The following is a 14,389-nucleotide window of genomic DNA, read 5'->3' as shown; positions in this document are numbered from 1 at the left end:
CGACATCTTTTGTTACTAATTTAAAAAACCGGCCAAGAGCGTGTCGGGCCACGCTCAGTGTAGGGTTCCGTAGTTTTCCGTATTTTTCTCAAAAACTACTGAACCTATCAAGTTCAAAACAATTTTACTAGAAAGTCTTTATAAAGTTCTACTTTTGTGATTTTTTTCATATTTTTTGAACATATGGTTCAAAAGATAGAGGGGGGGGACGCACTTTTTTTTCCTTTAGGAGCGATTATTTCCGAAAATATTAATATTATCAAAAAACGATCATAGTAAACCCTTATTCATTTTTAAATACCTATCCAACAATATATCACACGTTGGGTTTGGAATAAAAAAAAACCAGCCCCCACTTTACATGTAGGGAGAGTACCCTAATAAAATATTTTTTCCATTTTATTTTTGCACTTTGTTGGCGTGATTGATATACATATTGGTACCAAATTTCAGCTTTCTAGTGCTAATGGTTACTGAGATTATCCGCGGACGGACGGACAGACAGACATGGCGAAACTATAAGGGTTCCTAGTTGACTACGGAACCCTAAAAAATGGGAGTTGTAAATATATTCCACCAAACTGACAAAGAAATGTGGATAATATTTTTTTTAAATTTTTAGCTAAGTATTCGGTGAACGAAAATATCGTGAGGAAACCTGTGAGACGTGTATTGTTAATTTATTTATATTTCAATTTATACCCATTGAACAGCGTCAACACCTTAACGAATTCAGTTATACAAAGTACCTATACTTATGTCCCGATTTTAATCGACGAATTGAATTATACCGAGTACTAAACATAATCAATGTTGTATTTTCCTGTGGTAATAAATAAATGTTGACTATCACTCGGTAGCAGAGTTTATTTAAAGTACGTTCTTTATAAAATCAATATCCCACATCCCACTCCGTGAATTACTGGCTCCGCTCATGGCCCTGTTTTGGAATTCTACGCAATACAACTACTTATTGTTTGAAAGGAAAGAGGAGGGACGGGATAAAACAAAGGCTGATGGCCAACGAGTCGTTAGAACTTCGGGCACAGCTATTAGTGTAAGTAATAATTAACTTGAGTTTTAATTGAATGCTCAGGTTAATATTATATATGTATGTAAGCAAATACCTAATTAAAAGTACCCGTGACTAAGTAACCAGTATATATATATATATATATATGTCGCAGGGAAATGGCTAAAACAGAGATTTGCTCAAATCTCTAAGGGATTTGATCAAATCACGCAAGATGTCAAAATGGCGAAACCATTTCGTCATTTCTCTAGAAATCTTCAGTCATTTGACTAAATCCCTGACTCTGTTTAGTGAGATCACAAAATCGGCCAATAGATTAGATACGCCACGTGTTGTCATTTCACTAGATTTGTTTAGGGCTTTGATAAAATCCCTGAACCACGACGGTGAGTTGACGAAACGAACTCAAAAAGTCAACTAGTTTTAACATTTCCCTAAACAAATTTAGGGAAATGATAAAGTCTCAACTGGTGATTTGATCAAATACTGAACTGGTTTCGTGAAATGACAAAGCTAAGAATCTAATATATCCAATTAGATTTATGAGACTAGACTAGATTAGTGAAATGGTAAAATTGAATCCGTTTTTAAGAGTTTTTGGTTTTCTATAAATAAGAAACAAAATAGAATAAGTGAAGAAACAAAGCTAAAAATGTTTCATTTTAAATTATTGTCATATTTATTAAAACGTTTTGTCTTTTCACTGAACTTGTTTAGCGAAATGATAAAACTAGTTGACTTTATAAGCTCGTTTCGTCAACTTACTGACGTGGTTCAGGGATTTTATCAAATCCCTAAACAAATTTAGTAAAATGACAAAACGTGGCGTGTCTGTTGATCGATTTTATGATTTCACTAAACAGAGTAAGGGATTTAGTCAAATGACTGAAATTTTCTAGAGAAATGATAAAATGGATTTGCCATTTTGACATCCTGCGTGATTTGATCATATCCCTTAGTAATTTGATGAAATCTCTGTTTTGGCCATTTCCCGGCGACATATATATATATATTCGAAAAAAGAAATCCTTAAAATCAGGAAAATAAAGAAACTTAATTTGCTAAACGAAGAAACGAACTAAAACTCAAGAGGAGATGTCGACGGTCCGAGATCCAACTGAGTGAGAAAACCGGCGAAAACTGTGGTGCGCCTGAACTACGGGCGTAGCACAGTAGTTGGATAAACTTTATCGCATCGGTGCGTCTCTATCGCTCTTACGAATAGTGCAAAAAGGACGGCCTTACGTTAGATTGTATAGTTTTGCCTGCCTTGAATCTAGGATGACTTTGAAAGGTTTGAAATTCATTACGAATAACATTGTAAAGTAATTTTGGTAATTACATACTTATATACTTACATTTAGCATCGAAAATACTGCAATAGTCAAAGCGCCCCATTTTTATTAGAACTCATCTTTATGGTAACAAAGGTGTGTTACGATATAGAGCCGTCACAGCATATTCCATGCTAACTGTACAACATATTATGCAAGTATTAGATGCGTCTCCATTTGCCGGATATTTATTAATATATGGTATGGAACAATATTTCCAGCATATTTTTCCTTATACGAATAAGGCATTTTATACAAAGGCAATATTATTGAATACCAGATTATACAGATATGTTCCTATTTTCAATATACTCCCGGTAGAGCGCAAATAGGTATGTAAGAAGCCATTGTTTGAAATCGGTACCTCACGTGCTTGTAACGTAGAAATCTCGTGCCTTTTGGTTGTGAATGTTGTAAAGAAATTTCAATTTTGTAGAAGGGATTTATCGTGCATGTGATTCGCTCCGAGTTGAGGTAATATATTCCATGTGTGCGCATAATGCGCTCGGCTGCGAGCTAACATAAATATCATATGAACGATGTTAGGTTATTTGCGCACTATGCTTATTGTTCAGGGCAAAATAAATAGAATATAACATCTTAGCTCATATAATCCGTAGCGTATCGTACTAAACTCTCTCATTTTTAACCGCCTTCCAAATCTCAAAGGAAGGGGTTCTCAATTCGTCTGTATTTTTAACCGCTTTCCAAATCTCAAAGGAAGGGGTTTTCAATTCGTCTGTATTTTTTTTAATGTTTGTTCCTCGATATCTCCGTCGTTACTGGACCGATTTTGAAAATTTTTTTTTGGTTGAATGTATATGCATACAGATTGGTCCCATTTTACTCAGAACCCAGTTATGATGATGGGATCCTGGAGAAATCGAGGGAACTCCTCAAATCTGAAAGGCATACATATGGTGATTTTTGTGTTTTTAAAGGAAGAGCATGCATTTACGTACGGAACAGTGACATTTGGTGCAGTGTAACTCCTGATGATGGTCAGAATGGAACTCCTCAAATCTGAACGGCACACTTATAGTGACTTTGGTATTTTTATAAGAACAGCATGCACTTAGGTACGTCCAGAACAGTGACATTTGGTGCAGTGGAACTGCTGATGATGGTCAGAACGGAACTCCTCAAATCTGAACGGCACACTTATAGTGACTTTGGTATTTTTATAAGAACAGCATGCACTTACGTCCAGAACAGTGACATTTGGTGCAGTGGAACTGCTGATGAAGTGTGAGCCGCCCCTGGTTAGAGTTCCGTTCTGATAATCATTCTCATCTGTAAGTAGTTCAGAATCATCCAGATTTCAAAATTGGTTCAGAAATAGAATAGAATAAATAGAATAGAATAAATTTATTCGTAAACACACAAAAGAGAAAAATATTACAAATAGGAACACATAAAAACGAGAAGGTGCCACGAAATGGTTTAACCTCAGCATATTGCTGGCGACTTCCAGCGCTGATCTTCCGGTTAAACCATTCGGTGAAAAACAATCACGACAGGTAACATGAACAAAATTATAGAAAACAATATATTACACTCAAAAAAGAAAGATATTACATGCTTTTTTAAAAACTATAACTACTACTGAACGAATTATTTACAATGTTTGGTTATCTGGGTAAGTCAACAGTATGACGGAGATATCGAATAACAAACATTAAAAAATATACAGACGAATTGATAACATAATCCAACATTTGAAAGTATTTATCACCAGAACACCAAAGGAAGGCGGTTTTTTTAACCGCCTTCCAAATCTCAAAGGAAGGGGTTTTCAATTCGTCTGTATTTTTTTTTAATGTTTGTTCCTCGATATCTCCGTCGTTACTGGACCGATTTTGATTTTTTTTTATTGAATGTATATGCATACAGATTGGTCCCATTTTTCTCAGAACCCAGTTCTGGTGGTGGGATCCTGGAGAAATCGAGGGAACTCCTCAAATCTGAAAGGCATACATATGGTGATTTTTGTGTTTTTAAAGGAACAGCATGCATTTACGTACGGAACAGTGACATTTGGTGCAGTGGAACTCCTGATGATGGTCAGAATTGAACTCCTCAAATCTGAACGGCACATTTATAGTGACTTTGGTATTTTTATAAGAACAGCATGCACTTACGTCCAGAACAGTGACATTTGGTGCAGTGGAACTGCTGATGATGGTCAGAACGGAACTCCTCAAATCTGAACGGCACACTTATAGTGACTTTGGTATTTTTATAAGAACAGCATGCACTTACGTCCAGAACAGTGACATTTGGTGCAGTGGAACTGCTGATGAAGAGTGAGCCGCCCCTGGTTAGAGTTCCGTTCTGGTAATCATTCTCATCTGTAAGTACTTCAGAATCATCCAAATTTCAAAATTGGTTCAGAAATGACGGAGATAATGAATAACAAACATTAAAAAATATACAGACGAATTGATAACATAATCCAACATTTGAAAGTATTTATCACCAGAACCCCAAAGGAAGGCGGTTTTTTTTTCTTAAAAATTATCTATATTATTGTGTCGTAGACATTGGTATGTTGCTTGCCACGGCGTGTGAACGGCATTTCATTTCATTTCAATATCATTTCAATATCATTTATTTCACATATAAGCTTACAGTGTAATACAACCAAAACACTTATTTATATGGTAACACACATATTATTAAACAGAATAAAAAAATAGCATATTAAAACCGGCCAGGAGCGTGTCGGGCCACGCTCAGTGTAGGGTTCCGTATTTTTCTCAAAAACTACTGAACCTACCATCGTGTCGCAAGACAGTATTTTGTTTGACAGCGCGGACGTAGGTTGCGTGCTAACGATTAGACGTGCCAAAGATAAATATTACGCATAGTGGTTTCCCAATAGGTAAGTTATATGTGATAATTGATTTTGAAACGTTTTCGGGTGTTTTTAGGGATCAACATAATACCTGATTTGATGAATGTTTGCTTAGTTTAAAACATATCAACGTGCTTCACGCGTGTATGTAATAAAATTACATAAATATTTATTTTTAATTGACTCCAATTTTGGTTTTAGGTTTTTATTATTGCAATATGTCATATAAGACAGTGGCCACCCCGTCCCGAAGGGGACTGGAAATAACGCTTTGCCCTTCAGCATGGGAGGAGAACGGTGTTCTGTCGTGGCCTCCTACGATGGTGAGCCGGCTACAGAAAGATGCGGAAAGTTATCCGGAACCACACTGGACGAAGTACAAGTGTGTTCCAAAGAAATGCGGCATCAGTACATATCAAGAGGCGTTGGAATGGGAGAAAGCCTTCCAAAATGCGGACACCGACGCAGAGTCTTGAGTAAGTACTGTAATTTACCTATAATTTTAGAACTAAACGGGACTTAATCGCGTAAACACTTACTTTTACTAAAATTATGAGTGTAAATCGTGTTAGTTTAAATCAATTTACCTGTAATTTCTCCATATCTAAATTAAAATAAACGTAAGTTTTACGCGATTAAGTCCCGTTGTAATTTAATAATTTATAAATCAAAAAACTTCTTGAAGAGAAGATTAATAGTTATTTGTTTTACAAGGGGCCTTCGTGCCTTGAAACCCTCGCAACGCTCAAGATTAGGTGAAATTTGCGAGGTCCGGCGCGGCTTCCGTAGCTCAATTGGTTAAGAGCACTGCACGGAATGCAGAGGGTGCGGGTTCAAGTCCCGCCGGAAGCGTAAATTTTTCCATCTTTTTACGGTTATTTTCATTAGACTTATATGTATTAACAAAAAACATAAAGGTAATCACGGTCTATATCCCGGTTAACAAAAGTCTAATAATACGCTATGCTATCAAAACGCTTTATTTTATAATATATAATAATTTTATCAGCGCATTCCTAATCACATTTTAGGACTAAAATGTTACCCCATTGTAATAGTATTTTATGCAACCGGAGTTTAAAGGAGGTCAAAAAAGACGAGTGGCGTGGGTAACAATTTGAGGCGAAGCCGAAAATTGTTAATAAAGACGCCACGAGTATTTTTTGACTCAGTTAAACACCGTTGCATACAATACTTTTTCTACGACCATGCACTTAGTTTTTAATAGTTTTCTAGAATAACTTTCGTGAAATTCACACTGTTTCCTGTATTTTGACGCGGCGATTTGCACTGCCAGCGCTCGACCCAGCTGCCCAGAAATGCCTAGTTAAAATCTTTCGGGTTCCTCATGTTCCACCGTGTATAATATGAGTCGCTGTATGTAACTACTACCCACTAATAAGTTTTTTTCTTTTTAGGTAAAGCATTTCAGTTCTTTTGTTGGGGCTGATGGTCAAGGAAGAGGAGAAACATTCTTGGCAAAAAAATGGCGGAACAAATTATGACCAGGGATTTAATGACAAAAATGTCTTGGACCGGAATATCAAGAACGGCAGACTTCCAAAGGAAGTTCGCGTTTCAATCTTTGGAAAACGTAGTAAAGCTCTTTTTTAATGTGTTGATTATTTTTTTTTCTTCATGTATAATTTTTTTAGATGTACTTTGACACTTAGAGACTCTATATATCTCTAACATCTCTTATTAATAATCATAATAGCTTTGTACTTTGTATAATTTCTTGTGTTAATATATATTTTTTTATGAATACTTTTGCTTATTAAATTGTATCTTGTTTTTTTAATGCATGTTAATTATAAGATGTAATGATTTGAAAAGAAGTGGCCCGCCGAGTTTCTTGCCGGTCCCATAGTGGATACCCTCCTCCAACTGAGAGGGGACTGAAATCTTCTCGAGGCTGAGGCGTAGGGTTAGAGCCGGCGTAGTTTTATTTGACGTTCATAAGCGCATTGTAATATGCCTACTTGGAAAATAAATATTTCATTTCATATTTCATTTCATTTCATTTCAAAGCAGACTCCAGGTGGTCTCATGACAAAAATGAAAAACAACGACATGCCGTCTACGTTGAACATTAGTTCAATACTGGATATTGCATTTAAATCCATATCCGATAAAGATTTCTTTAAGCAATTGCTTACGCCTTGGTACCAAAACTTTCCTTGGCCCATTGGCTCTATAAAGACATCGTCAGTCTTCAGTAGAGCTCGCCCGTCTTTAGGCAATTTAAAACCATATTTACTCAGTACAGCTAACAAGTCGTTTAAAGATGACTTGGTGGGTTTGTGCTGTACTGTCCATTCTCTTAGGTCTTCCACAAGTTTCATATTTAAATAATCTTTATTTGTCACATACTCATCTCCAGAATCTTCATTTTCTGATTCCTTGTTTGAACAGATTTCTTCATCGTCGCTCTTCTCATCTATATTATCAGATGGCAAAAAATCCTTGCTTGTGTGTGTGGTATCAGGATCAGAAGAGAAGAAACACACAAAGTAGATACTCCTTGAAAACCGGATGTAGAAGCCAATTCACAATTTATTTCTTCTGATGTTTCACTCTGAACGTCCTTATAATTAGCCTTAGCCTTCTTAATCTTCCTATAATAACTACTGTAATGTCTATATTTTTTTCTCTTTGGCCATTGTTAACATAACACAACTTTTGATTTAAAAAACCGAAATAACTATGGAGTATATACGTCCTATTTCACGGAGAAATGACTTATTTGTGAGTAAAAATAACTTGATCTGAGGTCGCCTCGCAAACGTCGACTTATTGGTTATTTTTTAGGGTTAATTTGACTATTAGGTAAATCTAAATGAAACCTTATGGTAATATTAGTACCTTTAAAGTATTTATAACTTTATGGTCTAAATTTGGTCTCTCAAGAAGGTAATATTTACTACGAAATTGGTAGCAAAAGCGACTTAAATCGATAACCTAAAGGTCCCCAGTTTAAGAAAAAATTACGTCGCATATACACCTAATATGGACGTACAAGTAAATATGAACAATTGGTCGAGTTTCGAAGTTAATTTTACCTTATATTTTGCTCATAATCAACCTTTAAGTTTGTGACCTTATGGTGCTTTGATGAAGGGAAATTTACGTTTCAATGGCTCTATATTTTTACCCAGAAGTATAAATGTACGAGATGTGAATTTATGTGGTGCGTATGATGTAATTTTTACCTAAATTAGTAATATATTCTAGAGCATGGGTAAAAGCACTTAGAATGTTTGCTGGGCTATCAAGTTCAAAACAATTTTCCTAGAAAGTCTTTATAATGTTCTACTTTTGTGATTTTTTTCATATTGTTTAAACTTATGGTTCAAAAGTTAGAGGGGGGGGACGCACTTTTTTTCTTTACGAGCGATTATTTCCGAAAATATTAATAATTTCAAAAAACGATCTTAGTAAATCCTTATTCATTTTTAAATACCTATCCAACAATATATCATACGTTGGGGTTGGAATGAAAAAAAATATCAGCCCCCACTTTACATGTAGGGGGGGTACCCTAATAAAACATTTTTTTCGATTTTTTATTCTTGCACTTTGTTGGCGTGATTGATATACATATTGGTACCAAATTTCAGCTTTCTAGTGCTAACGGTTACTGAGATTATCCGCGGACGGACGGACGGACGGACGGACGGACATGGCGAAACTATAAGGGTTCCTAGTTGACTACGGAACCCTAAAAAACCAGACACGAGACACGAAATAAAATGTAACAAATAATAAATCAAATAAATACAAAATCAAACAAATACAACATATAATAATTATTTATGTTAAAAGCCAACACAGCGGACCTAACAAACTTGCCTAATTTGTCCGCAAATATGTCGGCATCCGGGATCTGAGTCTGCAGGTTGTTAATGACTATACAGCATCGAATCGATGCTATACAGGCCCGAGTAGTAGGTGCATTGGCATGTTGAATAGGAAACAGGAATATTGTTACACGACTCGCTGTAAATAATAAATGGCAATGTGCCTGCGGGAAGCCAATGTTTCGAAGGTAAGTACTTATTTTTTATAATCATTATTTATCACAAAAGTCTGTCTTACATAGACCAGTACAAGCGCGGCGGGCGGAACGCAGAACATAATAGGAAAACTTTATTTGAAAGTTGTAAGTCTTAATATACTTCCGAAGAAAATGATTGCACATTTTTTCAGACAATTGATAAACTTAGCTAAGCATTTTTATAGGTAGCTTTCATGAAAAATTATAAACATTAAAATGTAAAATTAAAATTGGAAGGAGAAGGATAACTTATCGGTGTGTACCTGCATCAATTAATTTTGTATGTGTACCTATCTACAGTCAGCAGCAGAAGTAGCGTAGCGGGCAAGGTGTTCAAAATGAACTTGACACGATCTTATTTTTAAGACAATAAGAGCGTGTCAAGTTCATTTTGAACACCTTGCCCGCTACGCTATTTCTGCTGCTGACTGTACATTCTACGTACATACATCCATTATAAACTTAATATATGCATGCCAAATCTCGTCCTTTTTGCCGAATGGAATACTAAGTCGATCTAAGAAGACTAGAAGAGGGATGATTTACTTTATTATGTTACAATATTCGTTTAATGGTTATATGTAAGGTAGTTAAGTATTTATTATTCTAGTTACTTACATAACACATACCGATTGTGCGCATATCGAGGTTGGCACAGTAGAATCTCGAGCTACTCTGTATATCGCATTTAAAATAAAAATAAAAGCAACTTTCCCATTCCCATTCCACGAAAACAGATAATGGTTAGATGCCCCTCGCCCGTGAGAAGTTGCCGCGCTCGAGACCGGGAGCATAGCGCTCCGACCGAGCCTTAGGTACTTACCTGCCTTTACGCAAAAACACTCACATGCCGAAACCTCCGATTCCGAATATTTCAGATTATTCTAATTTTGGCCCGTGTTAGCAGTAAGAAGTATTATTTTAACATTCCTTTCATTCCTACCTAGTCATAACGAGATGAAAATTTTGCTTTACATTCTTATAATTAATACTTATCTTAGCTAGTAAAAATAAATGTATAGGAGCTCCGCCACTGATGCCTACTACATATACATACATACAATCACGCCTGTATCCCATAAAGGGGTAAGCAGAGCACATGAAACTACTCAAGTTTCAGCGTCTCTCCTGGTAAATAAGGGATTGAAAGAAAACAAAACTGTGACATTGCAGTGGTGATAGGTTGCGAGCCTCTCGCCTATACGCCACAATTTAACCCGTGTCCCACAGTCGCCTTCTACGACACCCACGGGATGAAAGGGGGTGGTGAAATTCTTAACCCGTCACCACACGGCCAACCCCCTACTACCTACTAAATATGCTCGCATAAATTATGTGGATGGTGCATGCAGTAAATATGAAACTCCTTAATTAATAATAAACTCTATTCACATATTAAATGTTTGCTCGTTAAAGTCATAAGTAGTAGTAAGTAGACGAACTTCGTCTATCTTAAGTTTCTTAAATCAAATAGGTTCGATGACGGCCGATAGTTAAACCGTTCGCGGTTTTAAGTTGCTGTTTTAATGGGTAATTAAGTGTTTTTTCTAATAAATCTACGTATAAATTATCTTACCTGATGGAAATCATACATTTATGTGATATATTGTTTGTCATATATGTATTAAGCTAAGTTCACGAAACGTCTAAAAGCAAACATACATTGGCTGGCTTGGCTGGAAATCTCTTCGTCAGGTATTCGTTTGAAGCCAAATAGTGAAATGGAAGAGCAGAAACTCGAAGCCAAACTACGGAGCGCCACGTGAATTATTCATTAAAATATCTCAAGTTATTATTAAGTAGCTAACGCACCTTGCTTGTATCGTATACACCGTATCGTATTTGTATTTGTACACGGTCTAAAACTATAATCGTGGAGCAAATTTATTTAGTTGCAGTAAAACAAATCGCAAAGAGCCAATGTAAACTAGAGTTTGTGTTAAAGCTTCTGTGTTCGGCTATAAGATGGACCTCGGCATCAGAAGGACCGACATTTGGAGTCAAACATATGTAGCTCCTATTCAAAAGATAGCCGACTCGAATGACACTCTACTACCTAAGTGTCTAACTGGTAACCCGTAGCAATTTCACTTGTAACTTTTACTAGCTAAATGTTTTTTTTATGGTTACATAATTTTCTAAGTAGTTGCCTAAGTATATACGTAATTAAGTCCACACTCAAAGATTTAATTGGTTTCATAGGGACATGTTAAATGGGTAAAATTTTGTATTCATTTTTGTATTATCCTGTTCCAGTATGTTGGGTCCCTTTACCTGAGGGTGAATCTCCGGAGGGTTAATTTCTGATACAAGCCTTAATCGCTGACTGTGCAACGTTTTTACGCTCGCGTTTTCATTAAAGTATTCTGTATGGCCCAATTCCCTCCGACCTCCGACTTACTAACATATAAACATACCATAAGCAAGCGATTTGAAATTTGGAATAGTAGAAAATAACAACACGGCTAACCAGAAAAACGATATTCATAAAGAACCTAATAGGTCCTAAGAACTATTTAGTGCAGGCACTTGAAAGCAGACTGCGCCTTGTTGGATTATGTCCGTGTTTTCGTTAGTAAACATAGAGATCCCGTTCCATGAAACTCAATGTCCAAGGAAGTACACCCTCAAGGCAAAATACCTACATAAAAAAAACAGTAAAACAAGGCCTTCTTTTTTCAATATATGCGTTTCAGGATACGTAGCCAAGCTAAGTATCTCTATCGCTCTTCCACATTGGCGCGACAGAGCCACTGCGTTTCGATCGGCGTTTAGCGGCAACGATTGCCGTTTCGGCTACGCAGGCACAGGCAGGGCAGAAGCGTAAGCGTACCTATTGTACCTAATCGCAAATTAATACATAGTAGGAAACAGGAGCCAATGGTTTGCACAAAACTATTTAAATGCGCCCTTGGCTTATTAATGACATTTTAATTCATTATAATTATTTATGTATCCTATACAAATAGTCATCAAGAATATCAACAGCTGTTATTAATTTGCATTGCAATATAAATAAGGCCTGACTCGTAACGGATTTGTCAAATTCAAAACTGTTTTAACGGTACCAGAGCCGGCCGAATCAAAGTATGTTTTTCTATAATGTGTTTAAAATGTATTTAAAATTTATTATTTATTAGTAAATTCATCATTCTCCATTTCTCCTCGCTCATGTTGTAAGTTTTGTTGTGCGCCCTCCATCGTACATCCGACAGTGTTTTTCGACACATTCTTAGTTTTAGTCCTATCAAGGACTATCTTTTTTTAAATATGTTGGTGGCTTATGGTTGGTGTCATTTAAATGAATGAATTTCTTAGACACTCCATCCTATTCCGTATTCCGGTTAATAGGTGAATACTATGAGACTTCGTTAAATTAAGTTTTTTACCCGATTTGAAGAGCGTTGGCTTTAGCAGGCTGCTGGCTTCATAGCTGTGGTGGATGATATCTAGCTATTGTCAGAATAAAGTTGAAAGATCATATTATTAAATAAAATCTGCGAACAGCTTCGTTCAGCAGTTTTTGTTGTAGATTTTTTATCGAAAAGTGGTTACTTTGCTTTAAATGCTTAGTAACGGACACTGCATCGACTCAATTCCTAGTAAAGTGGATATTTGGAGACTCATCTACATTATCATTGTTTCATAGGAATCGTAAAGAAATTGCCTTTCAGATAAGGTATAATGTTGGTTGCCTGGTAGTGTTGAAAATGATTTAAATGCAAGTTTCGTCAACAGGAATCAAGTTTTTGACAGCAATTTGTTGCCGAATTATTTTCAGCGATCACTTTAATTTTATCTATCTAGTTAGTTGAGAATTGCTTTTAAACATGATTCTAACATAATAATTTTGTGAATCTGGCAATTTGAATGGTGTAATGTATATATAAAGTAAGCTAGAAATTATACAAGAAAAAACCGGCCAAGAGCGTGTCGGGCCACGCTCAGTGTAGGGTTCCGTAGTTTTCCGTATTTTTCTAAAAAACTACTAAACCTATCAAGTTCAAAACAATTTTCCTAGAAAGTATTTATAAAGTTCTACTTTTGTGATTTTTTTCATATTTTTTAAACATATGGTTCAAAAGTTAGAGGGGGGGGGACGCACTTTTTTTTCCTTTAAAAGCGATTATTTCCGAAAATATTAATATTATCAAAAAACGATCTTAGTAAACCCTTATTCATTTTTAGATACCTATCCAACAATATATCACACGTTGGGGTTGGATTGAAAAAAAATATCAGCCCCCACTTTACATGTAGGGGGGGTACCCTAATAAAACATTTTTTTCTATTTTTTATTTTTGCACTTTGTTGGCGTGATTGATTTACATATTGATACCAAATTTCAGTTTTCTAGTGCTAACGGTTACTGAGATTATCCGCGGACGGACGGACGGACGGACGGACGGACGGACGGACGGACGGACGGACGGACAGACAGACATGGCGAAACTATAAGGGTTCCTAGTTGACTACGGAACCCTAAAAGCACTCTGAATTTGACAAATCCGTTACGAATCAGGCCTTATTTAGACTATTTAGAGCTTTACAATAGCGTGTAGGAAGTTGGTATCAAAGTACCAAAATTTAAGTAAGTACTTAGTACTTCCTTTTTTAATAAATCTGTGAAGCAGAAAATGAACAGGTAGGTAGCAAGCGCTGAAAGTGGTAGGTTGGAGTAATCTAATTCCCTGTTAATTACAGCGCAGCACGCGGACAGCTTTCACGCAAAACTCCACTCAAGGTTAAACTATGTATTTCAATGCTTTGAAAATCGTACACATGTTGTAGGTAGGCTATTGTTAAAGTAATCGCATGAATATGCGACTATTAGCGAAAATATAAGTAATTATTTTCTGTTCGGTATCATATTAGTTGAATTCAAATTGTATAGAATTAATATTAATTATCTAGTTTAATCGGTCCCAATATTCTTGTTGACGTAATATGCAAAACATGAGAGTAGTTTTCAAATGCATACTGGGTTGGTATTTAATAAGTAGAGGTATATTTCCAAAAACCGGCCAAGAGCGTGTCGGGCCACGCTCAGTGTAGGGTTCCGTAGGTTTCCGTATTTTTCTTAAAAACTACTGAACCTATCAAGTTCA

At 36.0% G+C, this 14,389-nt stretch overlaps 1 protein-coding gene and 1 non-coding gene across 2 annotated transcripts in view; one reads left to right on the top strand and one right to left on the bottom strand.

Annotated features, from left to right (window-relative positions):
- The window catches only part of LOC125241093 (otoferlin-like), an 82,050-nt gene that overhangs the window by 46,261 nt on the left and 21,400 nt on the right, over positions 1 to 14,389 (bottom strand). The gene's annotated exons all lie outside the window — the stretch shown is intronic.
- Positions 6,004 to 6,076, top strand: Trnas-gga. Its single transcript has one exon. It is a non-coding gene; the product is annotated as a tRNA-Ser (tRNA).

Source organism: Leguminivora glycinivorella, chromosome Z, assembly GCF_023078275.1.
Source record: "Leguminivora glycinivorella isolate SPB_JAAS2020 chromosome Z, LegGlyc_1.1, whole genome shotgun sequence".
Classification (NCBI taxonomy): Eukaryota; Metazoa; Arthropoda; class Insecta; order Lepidoptera; family Tortricidae; genus Leguminivora; species Leguminivora glycinivorella.
The sequence above is the reverse complement of the archived record's forward strand: the minus strand, read 5'-3'. Positions and strand labels throughout refer to the sequence as shown.